The sequence below is a fragment of the Cervus canadensis genome, chromosome 2 (genome assembly GCF_019320065.1).
Source record: "Cervus canadensis isolate Bull #8, Minnesota chromosome 2, ASM1932006v1, whole genome shotgun sequence".
Classification (NCBI taxonomy): Eukaryota; Metazoa; Chordata; class Mammalia; order Artiodactyla; family Cervidae; genus Cervus; species Cervus canadensis.
In genome coordinates, this window is record NC_057387.1 from 10,295,914 (window position 1) to 10,312,050 (window position 16,137).

At 38.6% G+C, this 16,137-nt stretch overlaps 1 pseudogene; it reads left to right on the forward strand.

The window, feature by feature from the left end:
• Positions 1-14,701: 14,701 nt before the first annotated feature.
• LOC122426611 lies at positions 14,702-15,596 on the forward strand (annotated as a pseudogene).
• Positions 15,597-16,137: the final 541 nt, after the last annotated feature.

Consider the following 16,137-nt stretch of genomic DNA (forward strand, 5'->3'; position numbering starts at 1 on the left):
TGCTAGATCCTAAGAATTGATTGATCATTAAAATCTCTCAATTTTAATGTCACTCTAATGTTCTAGATCCTAAAACTAACATATAATTAATTTATTGTCATACTGATATTTTCTGTTTATCCCAGTTCTTCTTCCCATGTACCTGTTTATCACATTTATATGCATTCAATTAAGATATCAATAACTACCTGTTTAGACTTGAACAGATAGATAAATAATAGAAAGGAAATATAACGTTTAAGCCATCAAAATATATTTGAGCATTGATTATATTGTTATTTGCTTTCTTGAACACTTATTTTGTTGTTTATTAACATCAATTTTATTGTTAATATATTTTAAAATTATAAATATTATTATATTATTATTATAATGTTATAGACATTAGTAACAACTGAAAGTTATAAAATATAGCAGTTAAAAGCATAAGATATAGAGAAGAGGGTGAGGTCCGTGTTTCACTGTTACCACATACTAGCTTTGAGACCTTGGGCAGGTTGTTAATTATTCACTCTGCATCTTAGTTTCATCATCTATGAACTGGATATAAAAGTAATATATGTTGAAAGTAGAGCTTCAAATAGTTATTATAAAAACTGAGTGAATTACTCTATGCAAGTGATTAGAATGTTTCATAACATAGGGCAAGTCCAAAAATAAGTGTTAGTTATTATTTACCACTAATTACTTGCATTTATTTTGGCTGTTTTAAAGAATGCTATAGTAAAGAGTGGATATATTAGAAATGAAATCTCATACTTAAGGACATTTATCTATGATTATTATTCATAGAGTTTTGTTACTATTGTTTTTCTGGGGCCAAATGGAATCAATCTTCACTTTAAACTTTGACTATTTTGGTTTAATTCATCCAATTTGATTGAATTAGACTATTTGATTTAATGTGGTTTCAAACACACTCTGAAATGATAAAATGTAAATAGATGATGAATAGAGAGATAATACATATAATTAAAGATACAGATCTTTCTGAGCTACTTCTCTTGCTTTTATTTTTGTTCTCTTTGTGTTGTCCAAGGACATTCATAATGGTTACTTTTATACCTTGAAATACCATATGTCACATTCCTTTCAAGAAAAAAATTAATATATTTGATTTGAAGTGTGTAAAGCACCAGCTGAATCTGTCTGTTGGGTAGTCCAGCAATGATCAAAGCTGTATATATAAAAACTACAGTAAATCAGAACATACAAAACTTAAACTAAAATAAAACCAAAATACTATAAATACTGTAAAAAAGATTGTCCCTTAATTTATCCCTAAACTTGAATTGTTTCCCCAGTATGCATACATACAAAGTTCAGTTGAAGACCATACTTATCAGCAGATATTGGTAAAGGAAATAAGACAAAATAACCTAGGGATGAAAATGGATATAATTTTACATATAAGCTATGAAAAAAAAAAATGCTCAGAACTTTGAAAAGCAGATGCTGAGAAGTCATGGTGCATTTGGAAGCTCCAGATACAGGAAATAGAATCAAATAGAATCACAGTGGAGCTGTGCCTTGAGAAGTATACAAAAGGTAAATCTGAAATACACAAGCCAGAGAAGTGATTAAATACCCAAGTGATCTCAGGCTGTTAAAACAAAACCAGAAACATACAGCTTCTCAGCACAGAAGCAGTCATCTACAGCTGATATCAGACTTCATGGCAGATGCTTGCACATTGGTGATGAGCCATTAGATCATTGAAATATTCTTCTCTAGTTAGTTTTGTATCCATATATGTAGTCACATACACGAACACACACATATATTCCCACACACCCAGATTATCCTTTTGTAGAAAAAGTACTTTAGTCTTCCCCTATACTGAGTGCTATAAGACCACTAAATGTGCTTAATGCATGGCTCAATAATTACTTGAAGAATTACTATAATTAAATAGAGATAGAGAGATTTGAGGACTGGAAGCAAATAAAATAGGATACATCTAATTTAAAAAATAATTAAAATAATTTTTATTTAAATGTTCAATGAGATTTGTTATAATAGTATTAATATCTATTAGTAAAAATACTGACAAATAAAAAATACAAAAATAAAATATAATAGAAATATTTAATAAATTGAATACTACAAAAAATGAAAATAATGACTTAAAAGAAAGCCTAAAGGACATATTCCAGAAAAAAAGGACCAACATGAAAAGCCAAAGATTAAATGTAAGGAAAGAAGTATATAGGGAATATATTCACTTGTGGACTGCAGCACGCTAGGCTTCCCTGTCTTTCACTGTCTCCTGGAGTTTGCTCAAACTCATGTTCATTAAGTCAGTGATGCCATCCAACCATCTCATCCTCTGCCATACACATGAATATAGAAATTCCATAAAGAAGCAAAGTAGAAGAAAAATAATAATTAAAATTAAAGGAAATTATTTTTGAGCTAAAGAATAACTGAATCAGCAGATCAGAAGAGACTGTTTCACATAAGACCTGGGACTGTAAAATTCCTAGAAGAAAACAGAGGAAAATACCCTTGGCATCAGTTTTGGCAATGACGTTAAGCACAGGCAACAAAAACAAAAATAGACAAGCAGGAAAAACATAGACAAGTGGGACTATGTCAAACTAAAAACTACAGTACAGCAAAGGAAATCAACAGAACAAAAAGGCAACCTGCAGAATGAGAGAAACATTTGCAAACCATATATCTGAGGAGGAGAGAATTTCTAAAACGTATGTCAGTCACCCAGTCATGTCCGACTCTGCCACCTCAAGGACTGTAGCCCATCAGGCACCTCTGTTCATAGAATTCTCCAAGGAAGAATACTGGAGTGGGTTGCCATTTCCTTCTCCAGGCAATCTTCCCAACCCAGGGATCAAACCCAGGTCTCCGCATTGCAGGCAGATACTGTATTGTCTGAGCCACCAGGGAAACCCCAAAATATATAAGGATCCCCTCAAATAACTCAATTAGAATGGGTAAAGGATTTGAACAGATGTTTCTTCAAATAAGACATACACTTAGCTAACAGGTATATAAAAAAAAAATATTCAACATTAAAACATTACGGTGGCTCAGACAATAAAAAATCTGCCTGTGCTTCAGGAGACTTGGATCTGATCCCTGGGTCAGGAAGATATCCTGGAGAAGGTAATGGCAACCCACTCCACTATTCTTGCCTGGAGAATTCCATGGACAGAGGAGCCTAGCAGGCTGTCGTGCATGAAGTCGCAAAGAGTCAGATGCGACTGAGCAACTAGCACTTATTAATCATCAAGGAAATGCAAATCAAAACTACAATGAAACATCTCCTTATACCAGTTAAGATGGCTATTAACCAAAAAACAGAAGATAACAAATATTGGTGAGGTGACAGAGAAATTGAAACCCTTGTATGGTGGGTATGTAAAATGGTGCACAGATATGGAAAACAATATGGAGATTCCCCCAAAATAAAAAATTCAAGTACCATATGATCTAGTATTCCCACTTCAGGGTATACATCTGAAAGAACTCAAGTCAGGATCACAGATAGATATCTACACTCCTATGTTTACTGAAGCACTCTCCACAATAGTCAGGAAATGGAAGCAACCCAAGTGTACATCGTGAGATAACCTGATTAAAACTTGTGGTATACAGACACAATGGAGTGTTATTTACCTTTTAAAAAAGAGAGAAACTCTGCCATTTGCAATAATATGAATAAATCTGGAAGATATTAAGCTAAATGAATCTAACAACAGAAAGTAAAACACTGTATGATTCCACTTAAATGAAGTATATAAAACAGTCAAATTCACAGAAGCAGAGAATACTATTATGGTTGCCAGGAACTGAGAGGTGAGGGAAGCGAGGAGTTGTTCAGTAAGTATAGAGTTTCAACCATGATACATGAATAAGTTCTATAAATCTGCTATGTAACATAGTGCCTATAGTTAAGAATATGGCATTGGGCATTTCACAATTTCTAAGGGGTAAATCTCATATCGTGTTCTTCACAAGTAACACAGAGAAAACCATAACAATCAAACTACAAACTAAGAGGTATAAGGACATTCTAGAAGGTACTGGATATGCATATTACCTCTATTGTGATGCTGTCAAGGGTGTTTGCAATATATTCAAACTCATCAAGCAGTACACATTAAATATGTGTGGTTCTTTATATCCAAACTGTTGTTGTTCAGTCATTCATAGTGATCAAGTCTTTGTGACCCTATGGAATGCAGCATGCCAGCTGCAACTTCCCTGTCCTTCACTATCTCCAGGAGTTTGTTTAAATTCGTGTCCATTGATTCAGTAACGGTATCCAACCATCTCATCCTTTCCTGCCCTCTTCTCCTTTTGCCTTCAAACTTTCCAGATTTTTTTTTAATGGAATTATATCTCAATAAATCTGACAAGAAAGAAAGATGGCTTTTTCCTATGTTACATAATTAAAAAACCAATTTTGCCAACTGAAAGTTTTTAACTTTAAGAAAAAATATGAGAAAATAGACAAGGAAAATAAGCTCCAAAGTCACAAGAGACAAAACTCACAGAGAAAGAATGTCTTCCTATCATTCAGTTCAGTTCAGTTGTTATAGCCACGCTTTCCAGGAAACAAACTCACTCAGAAGGACAATGCAGATAGTGGAGTGCAGTTTATTACACCGGCGGGCCCAAGGCAGAGTCTCCTCTTAGCCAAGGACCCCAACCAGCATTTGTGAAAATCTTTTATACCCCATGTGTCCAAACCCACTACCCCAATTCCCTTGAGACTTACATAAACAAAGGAAGGGCAAATACAACTACAATAACCCCATCATTCACGTGTTATGTGTTCAAACAGTCAATAATCAATAAGCCCACAGTTACATTCCAAATAGTTAATAACTGATAAGCCTGTGCTTACATTCTGATAGATAGTGTCCGGAGGCAGGGGTGATTAGTGTCTGTTTTCTCTTCTTCAAGATTCCCCTGCCCAGAGGGGGGTCTTATCCTTCCATTGTCATTCCCACAGGCGCTAAGCACAGAGTTCAGAGTCCACTGGAGAGGTGGCCGCGCACGATCAGCACAGACAGGCCTGAGATGGAGTCCAGGCCCTATGAATTCCTTCTTCACAGTCACTCAATCGTGTCTGACTCTTTGTGACCCCATGAACCGCAGCACACCAGGCCTCCCTGTCCATCACCAACTCCCAAAGTTTCAGCTCAGTTCAGTTCAGTTCAGTTCAGTTCAGTCGCTCAGTCATGTCCGACTCTTTGCGACTCCATGAATCACAACATGCCAGGCCTCCCTGTCCATCACCAACTCCCGGAGCTTACTTAAACCCACGTCCATTGAGTTGGTGATGCCATCTAGCCATCTCATCCTCTGTTGTCCCCTTCTCCTCTTGCCCCCAATCCCTCCCAGAATCAGGGTCTTTTCCAATGACTCAACTCTTCCCATGAGGTGGCCAAAGTACTGGAGTTTCAGCTTCAGCATCAGTCCTTCCAATGAACACCCAGGACTGATCTCCTTTAGGATGGACTGGTTGGATCTCCTTGCTGTCCAAGGGACTCTCAAGAGCCTTCTCCAACACCACACTTCAAAAGCATCCATTTTTCGGCACTCAGCTTTTTTTCCCAGTCCAACTCACATCCATACATGACCACTGGTAAAACAATAGCCTTGACCAGACAGACATTTGTTGGAAAAGTAATGTCTCTGCTTTTTAATATGCTATCTATTACCCAAATTCATGTCCATTGAGTCAGTGATGTCATCGAACCATCTCATCCTCTGTTGTCCCCTTCTCCTCCTGCCCTCAACCTTTCCAAGCATCAGTGTCTTGTCAAATGAGCCAGCTCTTCGCATCAGGTGGTCAAATAATTGGAGTTTTAGCTTCAACATCAGTCCTTCCAATGAACACCTAGGACTGATCTCCTTTAGGATGGACTGGTTGGATCTCCTTGCAGTCCAAGGGACTCTCAAGAGTCTTCTCCAACACCACAGTTCAAAAGCATAAATTCTTCAGCACTCAGCTTTCTTTATATGCCAACTCTCACATCCATACATGACTACTGAAAAAATAATAGCCTTGACAAGACGGACCTTTGTTGACAAAGTAATGCTTCTGCTATTTAATATGCTGTCTAGGTTGGTTATAACTTTTCTCCCAAGGAGTAAACGTCTTTTAATTTCATTGCTGCAATTGACAGGGTAACAGGCAGGAAGGCCAGGGGTCTCCAAATGGAGGAAAGAGGCTGCAAGTGCCAGACATTTTTCTCTCTCTTAAGCAGCAGGAAGAAACAAACCAGCGATGTGTTTTTCCTTCTCTATACAAAGTTAAAAGAAGGTTTCTCTTAAAATGCTCTGTTGCCATGACACCTGGTCTCACCTAAAGCTAACTACTCTCAAACCTTGAGTTAAACAATACATTTCTTTTTCTTATGGAAATGTTGTCTTAAGCTATGTTAATGTACCCCAGACTCTATCTTCAAGTTGGTTCCGCCAAACGGCCTAACTTACTTACTCAGGTATTGTTCCCCTAATCTATGTAAATGAAACTATTTGTTGGTATTCTGCCCTTCTACAAGATTCAAGTCAATCATTTTATGGCCAGGGATGAATTATCTGGTGCCATTCTAAATTTTATGACATTCCTTTCTCTTCATTAACAGACTGTGAGTGACTATATAACATACAGCTAAAGACTAGGAGGGGTGTACTCTTTTGCCCCCTTCTGATGCCTATGTCAGAAGCTTTCTCTATCTCCTTTATACTTTAATAAAACTTTATTACACAAAAGCTCTGAGCGATCTAGCCTCGTCTCTGGCCCTGGATTGAATTCGTCTCCTCGGAGGCCAAGAATCCTGCGTCTTATCGTTCAGCAACAAACTTTCACAATCACCACCTGCAGTGATTTTGGAGCCCCCAAAAATAAAGTCTAGCACTATTTCCAATGTTTCCCCATCTGTTTGCCTTGAAGTGGTGCGACCGGATGCAATGATCTTAGTTTTCTGAATCTTGAGCTTTACGCCAACTTTTTCACTCTCCTCTTTCATTTTCATCAAGAAGCTCCAGCTCTTCTTCTGCCATAAGGGTGGTGTCATATACATATCTGAAGTTATTGATATTTCTCCCAGCAATCTTGATTCCAGCTTGTGCTTCATCCAGGCCAGCATTTCTCATGATGTACTCTGCATATAAGTTAAATAAAGCAGGGGGACAATATACAGCCTTGACGTACTCCTTTCCCTATTTGGAACCAGTCTGTTGTTCCATGTCCAGTTCTAACTGTTGCTTCCTGACCTGCATACACGTTTCTCAAGAGACAGGTCAGATGGTCTGGTATTCCCATCTCTTTCAGAATTTTCCACAGTTTATTGTGATCCACACAGTCAAAGGCTTTCGCATAGTCAATAAAGCAGAAATAGATGTTTTTCTGGAACTCTCTTGCTTTTTCGATGATCCAGCAGATGTTGGCCATTTGATCTCTGGTTCCTCTGCCTTTTCTAAAACCAGCTTGAGCATCTGGAAGTTCGTGGTTCATGTATTGCTGAAGCCTGGCTTGGAGAATTTTGAGCACTGCTTTACTAGCATATGAGGTGAGTGCAATTGTGCGGTACTTCAAGCATTCTTTGGCGTTGCCTTTCTTTGGGATTGGAACGAACACTGACCTTTGCCAGTCCTGTGGCCACTGCTGAGTTTTCCAAATTTGCTGACATATTGAGTGTAGCACTTTTACAGCATCATCTTTCAGGATTTGAAATAGCTCAAATGGAATGCCATCACCTCCATTAGCTTTGTTCGTAGTGATGCTTCCTAAGGCCCACTGGACTTCACATTCCAGGATGTCTGGCTCTATGTGAGTGATCACACCATCGTGATTATCTGGGTCGTGAAGATATTTTTTTGTACAGTTCTTTTGTGTATTCTTGCCACCTCTTCTTAATATCTTCTACTTCTGTTAGGTCCATACCATTTCTGTCCTTTATTGAGCCCATCTTTGCATGAAATGTTCCCTTGGTATCTCTAATTTTCTTGAAGAGATTCCCATTCTGTTGTTTTCCTCTATTTCTTTGCGTTGATCGCTGAGGAAGGCTTTCTTATCTCTCCTTGCTATTCTTTGGAACTCTGCATTCAAATGGGTATATCTTTCTTTTTCTCCTTTGCTTTTTGCTTCTCTTCTTTTCACAGCTATTTGTAAGGCCTCCTTAACAAGCCATGTTGCTTTTTTTGCATTTCTTTTTCTTGGTGATTGTCTTGATCCCTGTCTCCTGTACAATGTCATGAACCTCCATCCGTAGTTCATCAGACTCTGTCTATCAAATCTAGCCCCTTAAATCTATTTCTCATTTCCACTGTATAATAATAAGGGATTTGATTTAGGTCGTATCTGAATGAGTTAGTTGAGCTATTCAAATCCTGAAAGATGATGCTCTGAAAATGCTGCACTCAATATGCCAGCAAATTTGGAAAACTCAGCAGTGGCCACAGGACTGGAAAAGGTCAGTGTTCATTCCAATCCCAAAGAAATGCAATGCCAAAGAATGCTCAAACTATCGCAAAATTAAACTCATCTCATATGCTAGCAAAGCAGTGCTCAAAATTCTCCAAGCCAGGCTTCAGCAATACATGAACCATGAACTTCCAGATGCTCAAGCTGGTTTTAGAAAAGGCAGAGGAACCAGAGATCAAATGGCCAACATCTGCTGGATCATCGAAAAAGCAAGAGAGTTCCAGAAAAACATCTATTTCTGCTTTATTGACTATGCCAAAGCCTTTGACTGTGTGGATCACAATAAACTGTGGAAAATTCTAAAAGAGATGGGAATACCAGACCATCTGACCTTTCTCTTGAGAAACATGTATGCAGGTCAGGAAGCAACAGTTAGAACTGGACATGGAACAACAGACTGGTTCCAAATAGGGAAAGGAGTACGTCAAGGCTGTATATTGTCCCCCTGCTTTATTTAACTTATATGCAGAGTACATCATGAGAAATGCTGGCCTGGATGAAGCACAAGCTGGAATCAAGATTGCTGGGAGAACTATCAATAACCTCAAATATGCAACGACACCACCCATATGGCAGAAAGTGAAGAGGAACTGAAAAGCTTCTTAATGAAAGTGAAGGAGGAGAGTGAAAAAGTTGGCGTAAAGCTCAAGATTCAGAAAACTAAGATCATGGCATCTGGTCCCATCACTTCATGGGAAATAGATGGGGAAACAGTGGGAACAGTGTTAGACTTTATTTCTTGGGGCTCCAAAATCACTGCAGGTAGTGATTGCAGCTATGATATTAAAAGATGCTTATTCCTTGGGAGGAATGTAATGACCAGCCTAGATAGCATACTTAAAACCAGAGACATTACTTTGCCAACAAAGTTCCATCTAGTCAAGGCTATAGTTTTTCCAGTAGTCATGTATGGATGTGAGAGTTGGACTGTGAAGAAAGCTGAACACCAAAGAATTGATGCTTTTGAACTGTGGTATTGGAGAAGACTCTTGAGAGTCCCTTGGACTGCAAGGAGATCCCACCAGTCCATCCTAAAGGAAATCAGTCCTGGGTGTTCATTGGAAGGACTGATGCTGAAGCTGAAACTCCAATACTTTGGCCACCTCATATGAATAGTTGACTCACTGGAAAAGACCCTAATGCTGAGAAGGATTGGGGGCAGGCAGAGAAGAGGACTACAGAACATGAGATCTTTGGATGACATCACCAACTCGATGGACATGGGTTTGGGTAGACAGACAGGGAGGCCCAGCGTGCTGCGATCATGGGGTCACAAAGAGTCAGACACAACTGAGCGATTGAACTGAACTGAACTGAATGGTCTAGTGGCTTCCCCACTATCTTTAAGTCTAAATTTGGCAATAAGGAGTTCATATATCTGAGTCAGGTCCAGGTCTTGTTTTTGCTGACTGTATAGAGCTTCTCCATCTTTGGCTGTAAAGAATGTAATCAGTCTGATCAATATAATCAATCTGGTGATGTCCATGTGTAGAGTCTTCTCTTGTGCTTTTGGAAAAGGGTGTTTGCTATGACCAGTGTGTTCTCTTGACAAAACTCTATTAGCCTTTGCCCTGCTTCATTCTGTTTTCCAAGGCCAAATTTGCCTCTTACTCTAGGTGTTTATTGACTTCCTACTTTTCCATTCCAGTCCCCTATAATGAAAAGGACATCTTTTTTGAGTGTTAGTTCTAAAAGGTCTTGTAGGTCTTCATAGAACCGTTCAGCTTCAGCTTCTTCAGCATTACTGGTCAGGGGATAGACTTGGATTACTGTGACACTGAATGGTTTGCCTTGGAAACAAACAGAGATCATTCTGTCATTTTTGAGATTGCATCTGAGTACTGCATTTTGGACTCTTTTGTTGACTATGATAGCTACTCCATTTCTTCTAAGGGATTCTTGTCCACAGTAGTAGATATAATGGTCATCTGAGTTAAATTCACCCATTCCAGTCCTTCTTAGTTCACTGATTCCTAGCATGTCAATGTTCAGTCTTGCCATCTATTGTTTGACCACTTCCAATTTGTCCTGATTCATGGGCCTAACATTCCAGGTTCCTTTGCAATATTGCTCTTTACAGCATTAGACCTTGCTTCTATCACCAGTCACATCCACAACTGGGTATTGTTTTTGCTTTTACTCCATCCCTTCATTCTTTCTGGAGTTATCTCTCCACTGAGCTCCAGTAGCATATTAGGCACCTACCAACCTGGGGAGTTCATCTTTCAGTGTCCTATCTTTTTGCCTTTTTATACTGTTCATGGGGTTCTCAAGGCAAGAATACTGAAGTGGTTTGCCATTCCCTTCTCCAGTGGACTATATTTTGTCAGACCTCTCCACCATGACTCATCTGTTTTGGGCAGCCCCACATGGCATGTCTTAGTTTCACTGAGTTAGACAGGCTGTGGTCTATGGGATCAGATTGGCTAGTTTTCTGTGATTGTGGTTTCAGTCTGTCTGCCCTCTGATGTCCTGTCTCAGCACTTACTATCTTACTTGGGTTTCTCTTACCTTGGACGTGTGGTATCTCCTCATGGCCATCGCTCCTGACCTTGGACGTGGGGGTGGCTCCTGCGCTGTGCAGCCGCCATTCCTGTCTTCTTATACCAAAATATATTTATAAAATTTCATATTAGGTAATCTTTTAAGAAGATTACATGATAAAATCAACTACATTTGGAAAAAAAATAACTTTGAGTTTTCAGCAGAGCAGTAGCTTAAGTACATAATAATCTCATGAAAAGGATGAGATATTGATTGTCTATAGAGAGGTTGACAGGACTAAAGAGAATTGTTTAAGGTAGGAGAGATTCACATACATTTGTAGTATAGGAAAAAAAATAACATTGTTCCTTCATTTCAATATTGGTATAAAATCCTAATTGCCTGATTATTATAAAATCACCTTATTTTCTATTATACATATCTTTCAACATATTTTTACTGGTGTCAGTATATTCATTCAAGACTTTCTGTATCTCTTTGTTCATGTAAGACAGGACCATGACAAAACTGTTCTTTTCAAGGTGCCCTGAGGCACAACTAAGGGCAATGATCATGGGGCTGGAGAAAGTAGCTTCCAACAGTCAGGATGATGAGTGCAATCAGGAAATAAATATTTATTGACAACCTTTACCTGTAAATCTAATGAGAGGAAAGTACAGTGGGGAGCTTTCTGGTAATTAACCCCATGAGGGAAAGTGATGCTCTCTACTGCAGTGCAGGGGAGAAGTCCCCTATGGAGCCCATTTCCCTTTCTGTTATGCCCTGAGGTACCTGTAAATATAATTGCAAGTCTGCCTTTTGAGGGATTTAAAGGATATCAGGATGAAGAGATCCAGAAGAACAGAAGAGTTTCTGTGGTCTTTGGTAGAGGTAGTACAGAAGACTCAGGCTTGGAAAGAAGGTATTCACTCACTGTGCATGAGAAGAATAATCTTATTACATGAAGATTGCATTATTATATTATTATATAATATAGATTATTATTATATTGCATATAAAAAATTAGAGGCATTGAATTTTGGTGATAGGCAATGGTAAGTTTAGAAGAAACTCTGCCTGCTGAGGTACTAGGCAGAGGTATACATGAAACAGAAGACTCCATTTATAGTGCCATCTTTTGAAAGATTATTTTGTCTAGACTTGATTATGACTCTTATCAAAATTGAGTTTTCATACTTTTCTTTCCAAACAGTCCTCAGTTTTCTTTGCTAGGTTATTCATGACTGTCTTGTGGGTTTAATCATAACTGCACCTGGTGGCCTTGATTCAAGTTGATCTATTTGACACCAGCTCATATTTTGCTTGTCAGCCCTTTTCAGGAGAAACTCATTCTTGAGAAGGTAAAACAACTAAGTTGTAATACAATAAATGATCCTTATGTAATGCAATAAATATATGTAACACAATAAATATAATGCAGACACTCTAGTGTAATGGTGCCCAGTATTTTGGAATGTTTAGTACATTTCTAACATACTTTAAGTATTTAAATATATTTACTTTGTCTATGCCTAGGTTTTCTCATTTGTAAAGTGGGATTAATAATTCTATCTTTTTAGAGCATTTTGAGCATTAAATGAAAAATATATACTTGTGCTTGTTGCAGTTAGTGACTCAGTACTATGTAATATACATAGTATACTGGCTAAGGCAATGGCAACCCACTCCAGTACTCTTGCCTAGATGAGTAAGTCCCATGGAAAATCCCATGGATGGAGGAGTCTGGTAGGCTGCAGTCCGTGGGGTCGCAAAGAGTCGGACACGACTGAGCGACTTCACTTTCACTTTTCACTTTCATGCATTGGAGGAGGAAATGGCAACCCACTCCAGTGTTCTTGCCTGGAGAATCCCAGGGACGGGGGAGCCTGGTGGGCTGCCGTCTATGGGGTCGCATAGAGTCGGGCACGACTGAAGTGACTTAGCAGCAGCAGCAGCATGCATACAATATTCATAATGCTATGTAACACAGTACTGCCTTCCCAGGTGGCACTAGTGGTAAAGAATCGGCCTGCCAATGCAGGAGACTCCAGAAACACGAGTTCGATCCCAGAGTTGGGAAGAACCCCTGGAGGAGGAAATGGCAAACCCTCCAGTATTCTTGCCTAGGAAATCCCATGTAGTCTGGGGGGCTACAGTCCATGGGTTCACAAGGAGTCGGACATGTCTGAGCGATTGAACAATTAATGCAATACTGTAGAATTCACAATGATATGAATCATATTATGCTATACTATTATTTTTATTATGTTTAACCATTCTCGGAAACTTATGAGCTAGTTTCTATTAGTAATTAGCAGACAGGGTGTTACTTAACATAGTCAGATGAGCTTCATGGATTAGTAGGAGAGGAAGCACAAAGCAGAATGTTAAAGGAAAATGAGAGGTGTGGTGAATTGGACTTTATTACCCTTTCACTAAGCTGCCTGTTAAGCACTGTTTTAAGTCTTTTGTAGACATTAACTTAATCCTACACTATACCTATGAGTGGATACTATTATTAATCTCATTTTACTGATGAGTATTTGAGACAGACAGATTAAGTAATTTACCAAAAGACACATAGATAATAACAAACTTAACTGAGATTTCAATGTAGACTCCAGGCCTACATTCTAATGCCCTAGAACAGAGATCTCCAAAGAGGAATGTGCAAGATGGCCCAAGGGTGGAAAAAGAAAAGAACAGTACTTCTGATATGTTTATTTTCACTCACGCTTCTTACTTTTAAAATGTATTGTTAGATAATGTGTGCATGTGTGTGTGTTAGTCGCTCAGTCATGTATGAATCTTTGAGACACAGTGGGCTTGCCAGGCTTCTCTGTCCATGAGATTCCCCAGGCAATAATTTAGGAATTGGTTGCCATGCCCTGTCCATCATAGTATAGTACATGCACATAGCTTTTGTTTTATTTTTTAAAGTCCTTATTGAATTCATTACAGCATTGTTTCTGTTTTATGTTTTGGCTGTGAAGCATGTGGGATCCTAGTGCCTCGACCAAGGATCGAACCCACAGCCCCTGCATTGGAAGGTGAAGTCTTTTCCACCTGACCACCAGGGAAGTCCCCATGCATAACTTTCAAATACAAATATTTATATTAGAAGTTAAGTTAAAAATACTTCTATTTTTTTTTTTTTTTTTACCACTAAAAGCATTTGGTAAAAATCTATTTCTGCAGTGGTGACTCTGGAGGAGTAAGTGAGAAAAAAATATAGAATGTTGATCACTTTTTATAAAATATGAAATTAGGGGAAAAACTTTCAAGTTATTTCTTCTTATTCATTCAAGTTATTTAGCAATACACTAAATATTCTTCCTTGTGAGATGGCATGTTGTTCACTGTTCAGTCGCTAAGTTGTATCCAAGTCTTTGTGACCCCATGGACTGCAGCACACCAGGCTTCCTGTTCTTCACCATCTCCCAGAGTTTGTTCAAACTCATGTCCATTGAGTTGGTGACGCCAACCAACCATCTTATCCTCTGTAGTCCCCTTCTCCTCTCACCTTCAGACCTCCTAGCATCAGGGTCTTTTCCAGTGAGTCAACTCTTTGCATCAGGTGGCCAAAGTATTGGAGCTTCAGCTTCAGCATCAGTCCTTCAAGGTTGGTTTCCTTTAGGACTGATTGGTTTGATCTCCTTGAACTGGTGTGTACCCTTTCTTTTATTCACAGGTAGTTCTGGGGATGTGGAGATAGACAAACCTATCAGCAGTGACTGAATTTGTCATCACTTTCCTCAGATCCAGGAAGGTAGTCTTCTGTACTTCTTTCCTTTACTTTTCATCTATGTTTTTATTGTCATGGGAAATCTATTGATCTTTTTGCAGTAAGGCTGGATACCCAGCTCCACAATCCCGTGTATAATTTCATTAGCATCTTTTCCTTTCTGGAATCTGGTATACCACAGCCATCATTCCCAAGATGCTCTCCAATCTCATCAGTGAAATAAAAAATGATCTCTATTACTGGTTGCCTCTTGCAGATGTATTTCTTCCATTCACTTGGAAATTTAGAGGGAATCTTGCTAATCACCATGGCCATTGACAGATATGTTGCAATCCGCAACCCTCTTCACTATCAAATGATCATGACTCCCTGTCTTTGTGCTTAGCTTTCTGCAGGCTCCTGCATCTTTGGCTTCCTCATCCTGCTTCCTGAGAGTGTAATGATTTCAATATAGCCTTTCTGTGGTCCCAGTCAAATCCATCAAATCTTCTGTGACTTGGCCCCAGTTCTGAGCCTAGCCTTAACAGACACATCCATGATTCTGATTGAGGATGTGATCCTTGCTGTGGCCATCATAATTACTGTCTTAATCATTGCCCTGTCCTATATAAGAATTGTCGCCATGATCCTGAAGATTACTTCTGCTGAAGGTCAACAAAAGGCTTTTTGTATCTATGCAGGTCATCTCACAGTTTTCCTGATATTTTTTAGCAGTGTGTCCCTCATGTACTTGCATTTCAGTGGCACTTATTCACCCATTTTGGACACAGCCATTGCACTCATATTTACTCTTCTTCCCCCAATCTTTAATCCTATCATCTATAGTCTGAGAAAAAGGACATGAAGAATGCAATTAGAAAACTCTTCTGTATTCAAAGAGTGTTGAACACATCTGGAGGTTAATTCTGAGCCACAGATTGCCTTTCACTCTTTTAATATTTCTCTAACAGATTAAAATATGAAATTATTTTCTCTCTAAATTTTTTGCCAAATTGAGCCATCTGTCTGCTATCCTGATTATTTTATTTTATTGGGAAAACACATTTATGTTCTGCCATTGCTAGGAAACTTGATGGGTATTTCATCAAGAATTTTATTATGGAGCTGAAAGATTTTCTTCTTTCTTCTGAAAAGTTACAATTAAAGGAAAAATTTCTCACCATTTTAGAGGGTTAGAATTACATTTCAGAAGCTGGCTAAGTGTTTCAAGACATATGTCTTTATGTAGGAAATAGATCTTGGGAATATTTTCTATATAATTATGAATTATGGATTACCTGATTCAGTTGAGTTCAGTTCAGTCACTCAGTTGTGTCTGACTCTTTGTGACCTCATGGACTGTAGGACTCTAGCTATCTTAGTCCATCACCAACTCCCAGAGCCTACTCAAACTCAAGTCCATCACATCAGTGATGTCATCCAACCATCTCATCCTCTGTCATCC